This window comes from Triturus cristatus, chromosome 8, assembly GCF_964204655.1.
Source record: "Triturus cristatus chromosome 8, aTriCri1.1, whole genome shotgun sequence".
NCBI classification, from domain to species: domain Eukaryota; kingdom Metazoa; phylum Chordata; class Amphibia; order Caudata; family Salamandridae; genus Triturus; species Triturus cristatus.
In genome coordinates this window covers 122,854,889-122,874,982 of record NC_140591.1, presented here as the reverse complement: position 1 = coordinate 122,874,982, position 20,094 = coordinate 122,854,889, and positions in this window count along the sequence as shown.

Sequence of the window (20,094 nt, the reverse complement as noted above, 5' to 3'; positions counted from 1 at the left end):
AAAACATATACATTGTGTATACCAGTACTACTATAGCCTTATAGCCCGCCGTAGTGTTAAAGGGCCGAGCCGAAGGCAGCAGCGGGACTTTAAATGCCGGTATAGCCCTGCTATGAAGGGCTATAAGGCTATTAGAACATTCTGCCACTAGAGGGCAGAATGTTCTAACAAATAAAACAAAGCCTTCAGGGAGCGCGAGGGGATTGAAGCCTTTGTTCACAGCTAGAGCTGTGAACAAAGAAACATTGGAATGTTGGAGCTCCGGGCTTATACCAGCCATTATAAGCCCGGAGCACTCCATTGTTTTCAATGGAACTACCAACATTCCAATGTTCTAATATAGCCTTATAGCCCGCCGTAGCGGGCTATACCAGCTGTTAAAGGCCCGCTGCAGCATTAAAGGCCCAAGCCGAAGGCGAGGAACTTTAACAAAGCAGAGAGACTTTAAAAGCCGGTATAGCCCTGCTATGAAGGGCTATAAGGCTATTAGAACATTCTGCCACTAGAGGGCAGAATGTTCTAACAAAACAAAGCCTTCAGGGAGCGCGAGGGAATTGAAATCCCCTCAGGCTCCCTGAAGTCTTTGTGCTGTGGACAAAGAAGCATTGGAATGCTGGTGCTCCGGGCTTATACCAACCATTATAAGCCCGGAGCTACTCCATTATTTTCAATGGAGCTTCCAACATTCCAATGTTCTAATTTCTCTTACTGACCATCTCCCCATCCTTCACTTTTTCTGCTTACACCCACAATACTGTCAAAGTTTTGATTCATGTCAATGATGAAAACATTTCGAAATCTGTGCCTCCCTTCACTTCCTTAAGTGAGTATTTATCAATATCTCTCTACCCTGTTGGAACACATATATATGGTGCATATGCTGATTTTCAGAATGCATTATTCTTTATATTATCATTGTTGAGAGTGGGGAGAGGCCATTACTCACAGGCGGTTAAGGCATCAGTGAGTTGGGATGTCTCTCCCCTTCCTATCATTTATTTATGCCATGGAAGTGTGAATAACGTGTTATTTAGAGCAACTGTACTAATACACGCACAATGACACAGTGTAGATGTCAAATGCCAATTTACCATGGTCCAGTGGCAGGTACACTGCTTACTGTCTCACAATTAGCATGTTAAAATTACTTTTCAAATGGAAATAAGCCTCATGATAGAAAAAAATAATAATGTATTTCTCACCTAACTCAAGTTTCGGGCACAAATGCTTCTCACATGTATCATTGGAATGCTAGTTTTACATTGGTCTATTAACTAGTTCAAGTAAGTGTTAACTATCTGAACTTGCAGTTGTAGAGGGCTGCGCACAGCACCCCGGGGCCACTCACTTAATTATACTGGTGTGATTTTTTAAAAATATTTTCAAACATATTTGTCATCCTGTCTGACTGTGACCACTGTGGGTGTCTCACAGGCTCTCCCGAGGCTTGCCCAGCAATCATGCTATCAGGCACATGCACACTGTGGTGGCCGGAGTCCGTGAGTCAGCTGACTCTAATGAATTTATGGTATAGGCCGGAGGCAATTGAGATTTGTGTTAGGGCCTCTCACACCCTGTTATAGTCTGGGCTCAGGTCCCGTGTGGGAAAGAGAGAGCAGCATGGAGCTTAGTGATTCTTCCCTCCTGGTTTATTATTTGAGCTCTCTCCAAACAGCCGCAATGACACATGTTCACAGACAGTGACTCTCATCAGCGTGCGTTGTGACTGTCACTCGAGACAGACTACTTTTACACTTACCTGTGTGAATCTGGATCTGAAGGTGGGGTGTTGGATTTAGGGGTCTTTCGGCACCTGTTGTGCTGCAGGCTTTAAACAGCAATGCAGGGTGGAATGAATACCCGACTGAAGACCAAGCTGCTTATGTGCCATGGGCAGAAAAAAAAATGTCAACCTTTGCTTGAAGTGTCATCTGGTGTATTTACACTTGGTGTGTAACTTGTCTCTCGCTGTGAGACACTAGAAATATTTATGCCAGGACATTAAGGCTCTGGTGATGCTCATGCCACTACAACTCTGAATGCCTCATGTGCACCCAGCAATACCCCTTCTACATTAGTGGGGTCCAGTAAAGATCTGTGTTCTCTACTAAACTGTTGTCTTGTATTGTCAGTGGCTCTTATTGCACAGCTTCGCTACAGCGGTTCTACAGCCTAACCGCAGGTCCTTGCTCTTTTTGGTGTTAAATCTTAGCGGAGACATGTGACCTGCGTTCTAGAAGTCCATATCTGTCATTTAATCATTAGTCAGCTGCAGCAGGCGTTTGCAGCAGTTTTAGATCTTCTAAGAGTTTTTCATTGCTCAAATGGGCAAATTTATGATATTTATGTTTCCTCATCTTCATTGCTTGATTTTTGCTCGCAAGAAAGTGTCAAATGTCACTCATAACCACACTGAAATTATGAACATGTCACACATAGCAATCTGAAACCTTGGCAGCTATGGATGGCACGTATCATGATGTCATTTGCTGACTGCCTAACTTGGTTAGTCCCCCCCCACTTCTTTTTGTAGGACTTGTGCCCACTAGCCTGCCACTCACCAAAGATCCTTTCCTCCCCTCGTGACAACTGGTTAGCTCTTACCTTCCTCAGGCTCCAGTACGCCACAGTGGTGGCAGGGTCTCTACCGAAGGGGTTGGTTCTGCTGCAGTCTGCAGCAAATCGCCCAGCACTGTCACTGCCCCAGACTCGACTCATAACTGCCAAGATTTAAGATTGCTATGTGTAACATTTTCATAATTTTAGTGTAATTATGAGTGAAATTTCAATGACTATGAGTGACACTCTCCCGAGCAAAATCAAGCAATGAAGACGTGGGAAACATATAAATATCAGAAACTACTCCCATTTGAGCAAAGAGAAACTCTAACAGCTGCAAAGCACCAGAAAGGAAGGGAACTTAGATGCGCCAACAGCGGTGGAGAGAAGCAGCGCCATATCTTACGAACATGGTACTAAGGGGCAAATTCACATGCCGAAATGTGGCATTAAACTAACATTGCTAACGTCTCGCTCCGCCATTTTGAAAATGCAGGGATGCACCGTATTCACAAGAATGCGGTGCACCCCTGTGTTTCCCCTGGCGCTAGTGCTAAATCTAGCTGCCTAGCGCCAACGCAGGCAAATTTGAACCATAGTGCAAGGGTGTCTACATTGGTGGGAATGTCTGTTTATGTGCAGGAAGGAGTCCCTTCTTGCACATAAACAAATCGTGATTTGGAACTTCATTATGCAGCACACATAGAAGTTGCAAATTATCTTTTTTTTAATGATTCATGGTGTTTCGCTGTTTCTACGTGTGCTGCACAATGCAGTGTGAAATGGTTCTAAATTAATAGGTGGCTTTAAGCCAAGTTCAGTGGTTTAATGCCGCCTCGTAAATAAGACAAAGGGTTTATCGCCGCAGGAATGTCGGAAAAAGTGACGTTCCTGGGGTGATAAGGGCTTGTAAATATGCCCCTATGTTCCTCTCTCCCTTTGATGCAGCGTTCGTTACGTCAAAAATTTGTCATTTTTCCCCTTTGTGTTACTGTCCCAGAAAAAGTTTCATCTTGCAGCTGTGTACTTGCCCAGATACCTCCCTGCTGCCAAAGTCATGACTGCCTTATTGCTATGCCATTCTCAGTGCTGCATCAACTCACAGGCGCGTTCTGCACCCCACCATCCACCACCGTCCTCTCCCTTCCCCTCAGCTTGCCTTCCCAGATCTCTCCATCAGTCGTTATTTCTCATACTGCTCTCGGAGCGGCAGGCGCTAAAATTGTTCAATGAAATCGACAATGCTAATTTAACATTCACAGCCCTAAAGTACAGCAAGCCCGCACCACAGGAGTCCCCTTTTAAAACAAGGTGCAGGTTGAAATTCGCCTCAAATTTGTTTTTCACTAACACTGTTTATCAATGCAGCTCTGTAGTGTTGCACTGGGAGGAAAATAGACCCAGGCCTGAAAACAAAAAGTTGCCCCAATAGTGAATCAGAAAGCTAAAAAAGTCTCTCATGTATGCAAATTGGGACACTTTTAAAGTTGTAAAAACACGCTGTGTGTTTTGCAAGATATGGAAGACTGCAACTATTTGTGCTTTCAGAAGACCATGTTTATGCTACTGTTAGAGAAATCAACAGTAAAAAGCGGCCCACAAGACAATAAAAGAGGACACAAACATAAAAAGACAGCCCACACACTGACCAATCAGACCAGACCATTGGGCACTGCCAGATTGCCCTATAGGCAGGGCCACTGGAATTATGCTATTGTGCGGCCGCAGCAATTTGTCCATAATTTTAGATTTGCCATGTTTGCCACACAGTCCATCATCTTCCGCATAATCTGCAGATTTTAACAAAATTTGTTTCTTGCTTAAATGATTCAAAAGCCACTAAAAATGTTGCAGTGTAGTGAAATGCCCTTTACAAAGCAGGACTGGCCGCCTTCCTATTGCTTATTGCTATATTTGGGTACTAAACTGGTACAAATAAGGTGCAACCAATGCCTAAACAGTGTTACCAATTTTAAAAACTAAAGAAGTAATGAAGTAATACTATTACAAAATGTGCCGCATAAAGCTTCATAATTTGCCTTGTCTTGCCGCAGAATTTACTCAACCTTGCCGCATAATTTGGCCCTCTCCTGCCACACAATTTCAGTGGACCTGCCTATAGGCCAGTCCGATCCGACAGCTATGAAATATTGACTCAAGTTATGCCTCGGGTAAAATTGTGTGACCCCCAGCGTACCCTTAATCAATATGCTGGTGGTATATTACAAAATTGGCACTGTAGCCAACTACGCACATTATACCTGATTGAGTACACTAAACTAAAAACCCGTTGAACAGTACTTGGGCTTAATGCTTGAAACTGGAATACAGAAGAATAGGCCCTCGTGGACTCAGTGTAGCTGCATGGTACTGACTACTGAGAAGTGTCGGTACTCTCTAATTACTACTGTACCTTTGCCGAGAAGTGCAGGTACTCTCACTTGCGATAGAAAGCCCCGAGAACACTCGGTACCTGCTCATTTATAGCACTGCGTGTGCAGGTACCCCGACTTTCCCCTTACTGTGGGTGTCTGCCTCGCTGACTGGCCCTCCTGTAGGCTTCTGCCCCTCACCCAGGGCCGAACCTTCCCAGCTCCCTCCACACCCCCCCGCCCTCTGCGCAAGTTCCGCTCTTGAGGCAGGATACTTTCCTCCACCTTTCCAGAGAACTAGTCCAGGTTTCTTACCACACTCTCAACAGGCTGGTAGCACTTACTTGGGCAGAGTCGGGTTTGCCGGCTGACTCATTATAACATTTACCCTCCAGGCAGGTTCAGGCCGTGAGTCACAGTGGGCCGCGGCAATTTGAGTTTGCCGCCCGCCTCCAGTGATAGTCGTGCTGACGGCCGTGCTCAAGAGAGGCGAGCGCGTGACGCGTCACTGCTGCCGTGTTGTGCTACATTTTAGCGCGAGGGCTGGCCAATTATGCCCAGGGTTGTCATTGGTAGCGCTTTCGCACGCTATAAGATTGACGGCCCTGGGATGGGAACCACAAACGGGTTATGTAGGTCACTTAACAAGTAGGTGTGCTCGCTGTTCACACGGGGGCCGCGCGGCACTGGCGGCCATGGCGGCGGCTTTATAATTTATTTGGGGCCACGGACACTACTGTAGTATCTGACAGTAGTGTCAGCGAGTGTCCAAATAAATTATAAAGGCCGCCGCCATGGGCCGCCAGTGCCGCTGCGGCCGCCGCCCCCAAAATAATGCCGCCTGGGGCGGACCTCCCCCCACACCCCCTAGCTATTCCATTGGAAAACTCCCACTGTGCACCGCCTTCTCCTCCAGCAAATGCATCTGAAACTGCTCAAATGGAGCTTGGCTACTGCTGGAGCTCCTTGGGTCCAACTCAGACCCCCTCGCACCCCATAGACGCCCCCCACCAGGAGGGTATATATGAATGCACCCAACCTTTGTGGCATGAGATTTTGCTGTATAGATTCAACCATTTCGGCTCAGGTTTAATAACTGATGAACATTCAGCAGCACTGTAAGTATCGTCCACAATATTAAATACTGGAAAATAATAATCTTCGCACAAAGGAAAATGCAGCATTTTCATAAACCTGTGTACGGTGTGCTTTCTATCAGATTCACAGTGTGACAGGTGATTCATAATAGACAATCAGCTGTAAAGAGTGTTGCCTTTCACAGCACTAACATTTACTGTTATGAGAAATAGACTTATTATTGGCACACAGCTGGGTGTTTTCCTCTTTTCGCTTCTCGCCTCATTGTCTTCTATTTGCTGTCTTCGTACTTTTACTTTGCCTGCTTGCTACCTCCTGATGGGTTGCTATACTGCTATTTTAGTTAATACTGGCGTTTAATAATTACAGCCAGTTTCTTTCTAGCCTTTTATCTGGGCTTTCTGTTGATTTTACTAAAAGCTTAGTTCCTATTCATTGTTCATCCACCATTTCTGACGCGCCTCTTGCGGTTTAGCACGCGTCCCTTCATTTTTCGACCATGGTTTCACTATTGTGGTATTTCTGAGGAGGCAGGCCTCCTTTCTATGATGGGCACCTAGTGCCATATTTATGGCCAAGTCACGCAGTGCAGCAAGTCACTTTGCTGCGGTGCACTGCTTCACAGGGAAAGAGCAGGAATGCGCAGTATTTAAGTCATTACGGCACGTTCCGGCCTTTTTCCCTGCGTTGGCAGACTTTTGGCTGCCTAGCGACAATACAGGTGCCAGGGAACCTGCGCTGTAAGGGGGATTGTTTTGGGGCAGGAAGGGGCACCTTTCTGCACAAAAACAATCCTCTGAGGCTTTTTCATCTTTCTGTGTGTGCTGCAGAAAATGGAAATGATGTGGCCTAATCGCTAGAGCGGTGGACCTCGAAGCTGGGCTACCGGGTTCGAATCTCGGCGGGGACACTCAGTATTCTGTGATTCTGGCAAATCACTTAATCTCCCTGTGCCTAACAAAATGAGCATGTCCGTCTGTAACGTAAATGGTGCTCATGTAAAATGCTTTTGATACATTTGGGAGGAGTTCACTCACACTATATAAAACTCCCCCAAAAAATGAAAGGGAGACAATAGGAGAAATAAAGATATTTCTCCCCGTTACACTTTACCTGGGGAGGCGTAGGTTTTTGGTGCATTCCTATGTGGAGCATTTATGATAAATCTGGGAATGTGTCATAATCCATGGGTTTTGCGTGGGATCACCCACACAACACCCATGGAAACACCTTCCTGAAACAGTGATTTGCGATGTGTTGCATTAAATGAGATTTACCAAGCCACTCACGGCCACTCAAGGTGGCCATGCATGGCTTTATAAATTTCATTTTTAAGTTAGGTTGCTGTTGCACCTAGTTGCGTGGTGCAGGAACGACAGAAAGGGTTCATAAATATGTCCCTAGGGGCAGATTTATGTTTCCTGGCGCACCCCTGCAAATCAGCAGGGATGCGCCAGGAAAGATGCGTCACGCAAGTTTACCCTTGCGCCACCACAGATGCGCCGCATTTACAATGCAGCGCATCATGGCGCAAGGATAAACAGATGCGTGACGCATCTGATGGCATAAGGGCGGCGCATTGCTGGAGTCGTGTCGCAAGCACGACGCAACTCCAGCAATGCTCAGGGGCTGCCCATACCGAACATGCTGCGTCATGCGTTACGTCTGCTTCAAGCAGGCCCAGGGATTTGACGCAGCAGTGTCGGAAAAGTGACTCAGTGAAATCTTGTAGATTTCACTGCGTCACTTTTCTGAGGCTTTTTCCGACGGAACGCCCACCCTGCATACATTAAACCTGACGCAGGTTTAATGTAGCGCAGGGCTTTACAACGTGACGCATATCCCTAGATGCATCACGTTGTAAAACAGGCGCAACATGGCGCATGGTTTACGCCGCCGCTGCGTCACAGAAGTGACGCAACGGCGGCGTAAATGTCTCGCAAGGGGCTTGTAAATCTGCCCCCTAGTCTTTTATGCGTGGCCGGAGAGGCCGTAGCGGGCACCGGGCAATTCCCCGGTGCGCCGCACGGATGGGGGCTGGTTTTGGGCCCCTGGGGGCCGTTTTTGTTACAGGGCCGTTTTTGCAGCCTAGCTTCAAAAACGGCCCTGTAACAAAATCGGCGAAACCAGCCCTGGCAAAGAGCTCGGCGGCACCCCCAAGCCCCAGGGGGGCCAGCCGTGCACTTTGCCAGGGCCGGTTTTGGTTCCCAGTCTGGCCCTGCTTTTATGCGTGCTGTTTCTTGTCGGCAGTGGGCACTGTCCCTTTTGTTAATGGAGTGGGACTTATGTATCATCATACAAATTAGACAAAAGGAAAGAAACTGTAATGTAGAAAAGGGAGAAACAAGAGGGAAGAGAAAATAAGAAAACAGTGAGAAAGTGAGAAAGTGAGAAAGCAGCGATGAAAACAAGCCTGTAACAGTGAGATAACGAAATAAGAATTGTAGGGTGATGGCCGAAAGAGATCTGAAATCAAATATAGCCAGAATGAGTATTTGGCAGTGTATTTGGCAGTGGGCAGCACCAACTGAGGGCTCTTTCATAAAACTTTAGGCCAGGCACCTTTGTTCTTTACAAATTTAGAACTTTGAACTCATTTCCTAGTTTTTCATATACATATATTTTTTACAAAGGGTTTTATTAAACTTTTTCATCAAAATATAACATTCATTGTGACTGGTCCAGAATGACATATTTTCAGGAGAATCTTCTCAACCGACCATGTGTGAAAACGAAGTGACACAGGGGAGATAATAGGGATTGTGGCTGGGAACTCGGGCACCATAGGAAGGAGGCCTTAACGTTATCAGAGCATATGATACTAATAGGGCTGAACCGCGCAGATAGTGGTAGGCTTAGTGGAAGAAGAAATGAGGCCTCAGAAGGGGAGCAGTGGGGGGGCTTATTGGCAGGGATCAGGCAGGGAAAATGAGAGCCAGCTACTGGAGAGATATGCCCAATGGCTCATGGAGGCAGGGTGTCATCTTGTGTAAAAGTGGGGAAGTGGTCGAGGAGGGTATTCCACAAGCAGTACATGGGGTATTTACAGATACCCCGAATCTCCTCAAAGCGCAATGCCTCACTCTCGGCCCATCCCTATTGCTGCACAGCTTCATGCCATGATGCCAATCTGGGGGGCTAGCGAGATCGCCAGTTCAGGAAAATGTCATGCTTAGCGAGAAGTAATGCTAAACTTGCGAAGCGCGCCCTGCCTACCCCATGCTTTAAAATACCTATGGCACAGGCCTCCCATGTTCTGTCCAGAAACTCGGCCACCTCACGGAGCGTGGTGTGGACTGTCTGCTAATAAGGGGAGAGGGTGGGACTGGACAATAGCATTTGCTGGAGGTCTGATGAGAGCTACTGGCAATGCGGGGATCCCAGATGTGCTGTGGGGAAAAACTGTAAAACTGGTGTGACGTATGTTCTATAAAGTATATTGAATTGTATGCTCTGAAATAGGGCATTGCTGGAGACCTTGTGTGGGTATTCGAGTCCTCTGTTCCGTTCAGGGTCGTGGAGCATAAGACCTCCATCTGTGTCCCATTTGTCTATGAGGAGGACATGTGGAGTCCCCATGTGGTCCCTCAATACCCTATAGAGCTAGGTAATAAGTCGACGTCACATCCCCATGGTGAGTAAAGTCTGGAAAATGGGAGTTTGCGCAGACCAGTCAAGCCAGTAACCTACCAATTTGTCTCCTTCATGGTGTGTTTTAGCTCTGTAAGCTCTGAAATTGAAGAACTGCATCTGGTCAAGGACTTTGGCATAGTGCATCCTGGCATCCAAAAACACTTCTTGTCTAGGTCAGGGATCAGGTACAAAGCGCAGTTGGTCCCACAGGAATTATTCAAGTAATATAATAAATTGTGCCCGATATCACTAATGACATAAACCCTAATGTATTGAATTAAAAAAGTATTTGTATTGAATATCAAGTACATACATTGTATCATCTAATAAAGTTGCTCCACAGTGAGTGAAAAGTAGGTGCTAATAAGAGTGCTCGTGAGTAGATAAGAAGAGAAGAAGAATTCAAGTGCCAATGTATATTTATCTAGTGTATACAAATAATTCAATTCAAGCCTGTCTGGAAACGCGATATATAATGTTAATCCACAGTTGTAAGATACATCATGTAAATTTAGTGTTATATAGATTTGGATTGAATTTTTTGTATACTCGGCGGGACCAACTGTGCTTTGTATCTTATCTTATCCAGGTCCTACCACTTACTGGTTTTCCCCATTGTTTTGTAATGGTCAGGTCAGAGAACAGGCACTCAGGCTTGGTTAATTCCTGAATGAGCGTTTTGCAAACCCTAGATATTTCTTGGACACAATGCCCAAGCATGACCATCATAAAGGCATCCAATTCGAGAACGCTAAGCCGCCCTTGATGGAGAAATATTGAGAGATGTATTGAAGGTGTAAAGTTTGGAGTGCAGGGTCTTCCAGTGTCTCCCTGGGTAGGCACCACCAGTGCCCAAGAGCTTTTGGGGTGCTCTAAGAGAGGTTGACTGTGTGTGCATTGTGGTCAGAATGTAAGTGGCCTAATAGTCGACTTGGCGGCTGGTGTCCAGGCGATTGGTCAACAGAAAAATGCAGTCAAGACGCACATAAATGTTGTGTACCACAGAATAAAAATATTAGAGCCGATCACCGGGATGGAGTGACCACCGGGCATCAATGTAAATGTGCCACCTGTGCGTGGGAAGGGGCACAAGGTAAGAGGGGACAGGAGAGATCTAAGGAGGGCAGTTATAGTCGCCCACTAAGATCCGAGTCATTCCTGTTTTGTTTGCTTGCGTTTGGAAAACTGTGGCCCAGAAGTCATCTTGCTCAGTATTAGGGGCATAGATGCTGCCCAGGAAAACCCTAGAGCCATCAAGACATCCTTCAACAACAGCAACGCGTCCCTCCCTGTCCATTATGGGGTTGGTGACCTAAAACAGGCTGCTGGATGCGTACCCAAACAAGGGTCCTGCCTACATAGATGGAATAAGTTGTGCCTGTGATATGACCTCTCCAGCGCTTGTGGAGGTGCTGTAAATCTGACAGTGTTATGTGCATCCTTGGAGAAAGATGATTTGGGTATTGTGGAGTGTGGCATAAGAGTAAATGGCATACTGCTTCATCTCTGAGTTCATCAATCTGACATTGAGGTATGTCATGAGCTGGATGTGCCCCCAGGGGATCCTTGCTTGGGGACGTCCATCACAAGAGCCAATCTCTTCAGTGCCTAGTATGCAGTGAAGGCAGGGAATAGCACTGCCCTGGTGCAGCCAATGTGAGGGTAAAGTGCACCAAAACAACAGTTGGGATGTACTGCAACAGCAGCAAATCCAAATGGGTTGAGACTGAGTTCTATAGCCAAAGGTGTGGCTGCATCTTGGCAGGGGATGAAAGGGCAAAGTGAGACTGGTGTGCGGCCACCTCAATTAATAATGAGGGTGCAGCCGGGGCCTGACAAATCGGTGCAGGACAGGGGTGGGGTGATGGAGAATATGGAGTGAAATGGAAGTTCTGAGGATTGTGGCCAGATCAAACTATAGTTTCTGCATTCTGTGGTGTGACCAGTGGTGGCTTCTGGGAGCAAAGGTGGGGTCCATCCATGGTGGTTGAGTCATCATTGGTTGTAAACATGTGCAGGCCCTGATCATCGTCTGAAGAGCCAGCGCTGTACTGTAACGATGCCACTCTCTGGCTTCCTTGCCGCTGGTCCTTGATGAGGTGTTCCAGGGGGGCGGGTGTGTGGGCTTGGAGTGCTGGGAGTTCCCCCTTCTTTCTCAACATCACATCTGCCGTCCCGTTCCCAATGGTTTGGTAGTCGCTCCCTTGTGGGCTGATGAGATGCAAGCTTGTTGTTGGTTGAGCCAGCCACACACATCCATAGGGTCTGTAAAGAAAAGGGACTTGCCATCCAAAAGAACCTGCAGGCGGGCCAGGAACAATAAAGAATATTGCATTCTATTTCGGGGAATCCTCTTTTTGGCTCTCAGAAAAGAGGATCACTGGTGTTGTATTGCAGCAGAGTAGTCGGGAAAGAGCATGAGAGTGTGGTTCTCCTGGATTACCAAGCCTGTTGTAAGTGCAGCCCGCAGGATTGTGTCAGAGTTCCTGTAGAGAAGCAGCTTGGCCAGCTTTGGGCAGGGGGGAGCTTCTGGGCTGGTAGTCGTATTGGGAACCTGTGTGCTCACGGCAGGGAGAAAAACAAGGTGAGGTCTGCGGCAGAAACAAAGGAGCGGAACATATTGTTCAAGAATGCCAATGGCTCACAGGCCTCTAGGACCTCCGGAAGACCCACAATACGAACATTGCTTCTCCAAGAGTGGCCCTCAGCATCCTCCTCCTGCCCCTTCCGGATCTGTACTTGGGATTGAATGTTCAACAATTACCTTTGTACGTTGGTTTTCTGATGTGGAGCAACACTCTTTTTCGCCTTCTGCCACACGATCAGAGAGTTCTTGATGGTTGTCCCTAAGGAATCCAAGTTCAGCCATCAGGGTGTCTACCGTCAACTTCATGGACAAGTGGGAGCTTTCGATGGCTGCGATGACTTTCTAAAGCTTGTCGCCTGGAGGTGGTGGGTTGCTCTGCGAGGCATCTGGCATCTGGATAGGGGGGTTCCAATACTGTTGTCTGTTGCCCCACCACCAGATGTGGTGCTGTAGGAGTGGCTGCCCTTCGTATGCCCATTGCAGTCATCTGGGAGGGCTTCCTAAAGTGATGTTTTGTGGTAAGGACGATGGGATTGGTGGAGGGCAACAATGTGATTGTTTATAGCACAGGCCTGCGCTGCCCAGGAGAATTGCGACATACCAGCTAGGGCTCCAGCAAGAGTAAAACAGTCTGTATGTTCAGGAAAAGAGTCTTTTAATAGATCAAGTTGCTCCGCAGAGGATAAAGGCATGGACAGGCAATGGTCTGAGTCAGAGGCAAAGAGAGGAGTAGAAGGAGAAATGCCTGTGAGGGTGTACCCAGTGAACCTATGAGAGACTCCCACTCCCCTACTGAACGCGACTCCCTGCTTCCCCCATGAGGGCTGCCACACCCACCCTGCCTGGGTGAATGCAAACGTCCAGTGATGGCTAAGCGTTTCTGTATTAACAAGGGGCCACCAGTTGACCACCAGTGTGTCCTCCCAGGACATAGCGCAAGTGAGTGGATTAGCTCCAAGGCGTGTCCCCCTAGCCAGGCATCCTAGGTGATGCTGAGGAATCAGGTTCTTGGGGAGGCTGGCGAGGGGCAACCAGGTCCTGCTTTTGGGAGGTAAATGGTTGATACTTGCAGGGGGGCGGTCTCCAGAGGTCAGACTGGAGCCTCGCAGTAAATCAAGGCCTGCCGGTGCGGAAAGCAGAGGGATGGTAGAAAGAGAGGGGGGTCCACTGTTGTTATCTGGTCCCGGGAGGGCCCATTTTTGACTGGTGAGTCCACCACCAGTCGCAGCCAGTCAGTCAAGACATCTTTATTTTGGAAGTGTACCATAAAAAGCCTATAAAACATTGTATTCATAAGCATAAATACACTTGAGAATGAAAGGACAAGTTTGATCATTAAATCTTGCATTAAATGGCATTCTAAAAAAATGTACAGCATAAATGGTTTTGAAACAAAAATCTAAATTTATCAATAAAGGCGAAACATCCATTAAAAGGTTACATACTCATAGCAGTTTCTAATCACAATTGCATTTCTAATAACATTTAAAACTGAGTGGCACATGTCTGTCGTAGTTAATTTTTGTAAAGATTCCATTGCTAACTGGTATTGCTTAATCCCTGCCTGACACAACAAAGAAATCAAGAAAGTCTTCCTTGGGCCTGAATAAAGTGGACACAATAGAATAAAGCGGCATGTGCTCTGTTTTGTGGTATTATTACATTGACATGGGCGTAGGTCACACTGCCATGCACACTATAATGGAAAAGCAACTTTTAGACGGTTGAATTTAGTCTAAACAAGAATATATGATGTTACATCTTGATCTTCACACCGCGATACCTTTACAACGCAGGCATTACAACGCAAGTCGTTACAACGACTTGTGCTGGAGGGAGCTGGACTTAGGAATAGTATGATTTACTATTCCAACTCCAGCCTACGTTACAGTAGGGAAGGTGTTGGAATAGTAAATCATACTATTCCTTAGCTTAGAGCGCCATCCAGCGCAAGTCATTGAAATGACTTGCGTTCTAATGCCCGCGTTGTAAAGGTATTGCGGTGTGCAGACTGCGATGTAACCAATGTTCCCCGTTAAATAAAGCAGATTATTTATGTTCTTGGTCCATCAAAAATACAGTTCAATGCATTTAACTGTTGAAATTTGCAAATAATATTAAACTATTTTCGTATTCAAAGTGCCCCATAACCTCTCCTTCAAACAGTACCCCTTGTGGCGAGATTTTATGATAGTCATAGCATTGGGTGAAATATGATTAGGGAACGTAAACATTGCTATAAGGCACAGTTTGTGGAAACATGATTTTACATGCATCAGCCAGGGTATTTTACCCTCATTATCTAGGGATAGACAGTCTTACATGCATGCTCTCACCAAATCTGCCAATATATTTGGCCAACACTTGATCCATAAAAGGAGCGGCACGATATGTATCTGGTCACTTATATAAGGTAGGCCCAACTCCTCGTGACATATAACATTTGCAATATTCTTTGGGAATGCAAGCATACTGCGTGTAAATCTGTTTTCTATGTCTTGAAGCTTGTTCACTTTTTTGGTACCCCATACCCTTGCACCGTATAGGGCAGCAAAGATGCATTTAGATTCATGCAAGACTATAATCTCCACCAAAATGTTATGTTTAAGAGTCCTTGCGAGCTTGAACTGGCCTTCACATTCCTTCCTATTTGTTGTGACTTCATATAGAGGTGTGATTTCCATTTTAGGGATGAGCTAAAAACAATTTCTAATTAGCTAAAATCATTTGTTTCTAAAGTGCTTAACTTTCGTGCATCATGGCCCACTTGTCATGGTATATGATTTTGAATAATTCACTTTCAAATCCAGGTCCTCCATAAACTCTGTAAAATAATCTAATAGCTTCTGCAGTGCATTCGGGGTGCGAGCAATCAAGACTGCATCATCTGCATATAGGAGTATGGGCACAGTTTTATCCCCTATCTTTGGGATATCCACACCTGCATGTATTAAGTGTTCTGTAATGCCATTAATATAGACCAAGATCAAATAAGGGGCTACAATGCATCCCTGCCTTACGCCTCTTAGGAACTCTTTCTGAGTTGATAATTCCCCTTGTGGACCATATCATACCAAAACTTTGAGGTCGTGATGCAAGCAATTTATGAGGGTAAGTACATTTGGCTCCACACCCGTTTTCTGTATTATTTCCCATAATTGGTTCCTGTTGACTAGATGAAAAGCATTTGAAAAATCAATAAAATCATTTAAGTGCCCCCCCTCCCTTTGTGTCCAATTACCCCCGGCTGGGAGCCGCCTCTTGCAATCAATCAATCAATGAATTAATGAATGAATCAATCAATCGTTTGTAAAGTGCAGCTACGCGCCCATGAGGGTATCAAGGCACTTAGGGGGAGGAGCAATGGCACTGTGGCACAGGATATAGCCACCAGGCTCTTGTTGGCATTTATCCAGCCAGTGTCTGGCCATACCACTCCAGAGGTCTCCGCTGTCCCCTCCACTCAGTCGGCAGCTGAGCTCAGGACCGGAGAGTGCCCAGTGGGTCGTTGCTTTGCAAGGGGATGCAGGTGTAGAGACCGCGTCTGCTTGAAGGCATCGTAAGACAGTCTCCCCATGGGCGATTAGGCCGGCATCAGGCCTTGTGGGACGGGAAGCCGCCGGTCAGTGCAGCTCGGCTGAGACGGCGAACCAGGTCGTATATGACTTCAAATAGCTCCCACAGTCTCCCAGAGACGTTGAGCTGAAGGATGGCAAGGTGGGCAGCCCCCAGATAGAGATCTTTCAGGATTAAGGTTGTCAGAAAAGCGGAGATCTAAGAAGGAGCGTCTCCTTAAGAGAATACCCAAATTTAAATTGGTTTCTTGCACATTAGTGTTGCTCCACTGGCTCCAATCAAGAAGTGAGTAGCTTTTAAGACACCTTGTGTGGCTCACAAATCTTTGCACAGTATAGGTCCAGAGTACCTGAGGAAGACATTTTCAAGGTACACGCCTGGATAGCTCTTCCAATCTGCTTTATCTAAACCTGTGTTAATCCCCAAATGCAACAAATTCTCTTGGGGTGGCATGAGCTTTGTTTTCTCAACTTGTAAACTCTGGAACAAACTCCCTTTTCAGCCATAAAAATAGGTCCAATCTGAACTGTTTCAGGACACAACTTAAAACCTGGCTCTTTACACTCCCCTTACCTTCTTCCTTTGTTGGGAACCTTTCATACACTAGCGTCACCACACCCCTCAGGCATTCTTGTGTTTTATAAATGATACTATCAATAGCATGTGATCGAATGGCTCGCCACCATTTGCGTGTTTGTTAGTGCATTGTTGTATTTTTGGGGTGCATGTGGTGGCTTTAACAGCTTTGCCTTATTTACAAGGTGGCATTTATCCATGTTTTATGGCTTAACGCCATCTTGTAAATAATGCCATGTTCATGCAGCAGATAGCATGAAAGGGATGAGCAATGGGTGTTGTAGTGGATGTTCCGCCACAACACTCATTGGGGTATATTCACAAGAACGTGTGATAACTACAGCAAGAGTAGCTTATAATAACCCTGTGTCAACGTGGAATTCACAACAAGGCGGCCCCATGCGATAGTATGCCTAAACCGCGACCAATGCCCGCGATACAACCACCTTGAAGGAGATAAAAAGAGAAACCCCAATGCTAAAAAACCTGCCATGGGCCAAAGCGCGATAAGAAAACAGTGACAACCAGTGCGAGGGCATCAATACGCATGCGTAATGCGGGAAAAAGCACAAGAACAGGAAAATGCCAAATAAAAAAATACATCAACAGCATAATACCACGGATGAATATATGATGTTTCTTAATGACCGCGTAGTAAAGGTAGAATACCTCAGAGAGTAGTGCGTTTTTGGGAGGTCCGCTGTCTCACTCTGTGCTGCCTCTGTGGTGGTCCGGGGGTGGCAGGTCCGGGGGTGGTGGCGGTGGATGTTGTGGCCCTGTTGGGGCTCCGAGCTGCATGGCGTTGTTTGTTCTTCGGGTGTGGCTGTGTGCGGGGCTCCGTTGCCTACTGCAGGTAGACATCCGTCTTTACGCCTGCTTGAGGGCTTGAGGCAGGTGTGAAATACCTGCGGCTACCGCCGCTTATCGCCTGTTTTTCGATTCGCTTTGCAGATCTGGTAGTTCGTTGTGAAAGTGGTGGTGTGGTTTTTTCGTGTGTTTTTGCACGGTAACGCCTACTCCGCATCTCATTAGGATTAGTTGGTGGTGTCCGCCGTGGTGATAAATTTGGGGGCAGTTATCGCGGGAATACTGGCGATGTCTGCAGTTTGCACCAGCTTGTGAATGGGGTGTTAAATCTATCTTCACTTTTGATGCGTTAAGGTGGAGATAAATCGGAGATAAGTCCTTGTGAATATCCCCCATAGTTTTTGACGCTGCCCCATATTGACAAAGAATGGGGCAGCACCGAAAATAAGACCAGGAAATACCTGGTCTTAAATAGGCGATACAAGAAATGTTTTATTTCTCCGTGTATTTTGTCCTTTCCACGTGTGCTGCATTGTGCAGCACACTTAAATAGAGCAAATCACCTGTTAAGATTATTTGTGTGCAGGAAGGTGCCCCTTCCTGAACATAAATAATTGCCCTTGCAGCACAGGCACCCTAACAAAATGGCGCTGGGTTGCCTGCACTGAGGCTAGGTAGTTTTTTCTTGCCAGTGCTAGGGGAAATGCAGGGGTGTGCCATATGTTTTTAAATACTGCACATCCCTGCATTTTAAAACTGTTGGAGCACTGCGTTTCCTATTTTGGAGTAACGCCGCACTCCGCCAGTTTATTGTAAATATGCCCCCATGTGTGTATGTGTTTGTGTTTATCTGTGTATATGACATTCGTTCCTACCTAGAGGTGCACAAAGGCTGAAAATTTCCCTTGCATCTCTCACTTCAGCTTTGCTCACTGCGCAATTTTCTCTAAAGTCACTTTTTCGATTTCGCTGACAAATGTGCATTTATCGATTGGCTTACAAATGATTATGATGATTTCGCAGACTGGAACATCGACCAATTAAGCCCTTTTTATTTATCAGCCACCAATATCATTTCTCCTCTGAGTAGCATGAAATACCGAGTTAAAGGTAAGTGAGTCTGCATACACTCCACTGGCGCCCTTATTGGTGTTCAGCTTTCAGCTCCCGCAGGCCTGTGAATTTCCAGCCTTCCCTGCATCACTGTCCCTGCAGCTTTGTCCTTCTAATTTCCTTGCCTTAAAGGGCACAGAAATGTCTGCTTCAGAACGAAAGGAATTACTGTGATAAATTATTAGGCCTCTTTTTAGAACTTCAGCTAAAATCAACTCTGTGAATGAATTGGCATTTACATTAACCATGACAATTAGTCACTAAGCATAATTTTTCATGCATATATTTGAGAGATTTACATAATTCCGTAACGTCTGACAGGTACAGTAGTTAGTCTGTGGCATTTGCCATGAAATGCCATAAATATCACAGATTTCAATTGAAATCTTCCATTCCATCTTTTTATAGTTTAAAGCAGCAGCTCTTACAACTATAGCAATCATAAATATACAGAATGTATCTTTCTGTGTTTGGTTTTCAGCAGTGTGAAAAAACATGGGTTTCAGGATTCTAAAATCTTCTACAATGTTTTTCAGTCAGTATTATTAGATCTGTTTAGATAACTCTAGCACAAAATGATTGGGATTTGAAGATTTCCGTTTGGTGGGTGTTGCAGAAAATGCACGTTTTTATAGGCCTGATAAGCTGCTCCAAAGTGCTAAATTAGTGACTCCTAGAATTACTTTATTTCCCATAAGTTAAGGTGCATAGTGCCTAGAAGTGGCACATGCCTAAATTAATATTACCATGTACCTAGAGTGAATAAATCATTAAACGTTTTGGGTATAGCTGACCACATAGGAAATACTGATAAAACAAATTAAATAACTTTTTCTGGCTTATCAAAGAGTAAATAGCCAAAGAAGAAGTTCAAAACAAATTAAAAAAATATATATTTCTTGGTAAAATCAGATCTTTTTTAACTACCTAGGAAATGTAACTGTTGGTCCTCTCTGCAGGATCACCCTCAAACATTTTTCCTTCCTAACTTAACATAGCCATGCCCCCACCTGAAAAGGGCAAAGGCAGTCATTCTGGCCCCGTTGAGCAATTGGGAGTGATAACCCCCATTCTTCTCACCAGGGGGGTGAAAGCCCACGAGATACCAGAAAAAAGCATAGGGTTGGTAGATGTCCTTGTCCCCACCCTAAAAATGGGTTCATCAGTCTTTCTGACCCCCTCACAGGCAGATGGGGAAAAATACTCCCATTTTCACCCTAGGGGCAGAAATACCACTAAATACCAGGGCCTGCATTTATGCTGTATTTAACGCAGAGAGAACTTGGGCAACAGACTTATAACAAAGCACCTCACAGCTGTGCTGCAATCCTATTAAGCGGTACAAAAGGGGGTGGTGATGGACGGAGCATCAGAACCAATCAAACACTCACACCCAGTCAACAGATCTGGATTCGATCCATCACCGTTCTTTAGCCCACTCTGCCACCCCAGTTCAGACATGGCCACATGCAAATCAGTCTGACCCTGTGCCTCATGGGAACAGTCCAGCCTGAACTGCCAAGCCATGCCTTCCCTGGACCGGAAACAAGCTTCCTAGGACCGGTTTCTGGCATTTCAGCCGTCTTCAGCCAGGCTTGCTTGAATCCAGTGGCAAAGTGGGCAAGGGACTCACGTCTGAGCATACCCTGCCAACTTATGGCGAACAAAGCGGTACAAAAGGGGGTGGTGATGGACGGAGCATCAGTACCAATCAAACACTCACACCCAGTCAACAGATCTGGGTTCGATCCATCCCCGTTCTTTAGCCCACTC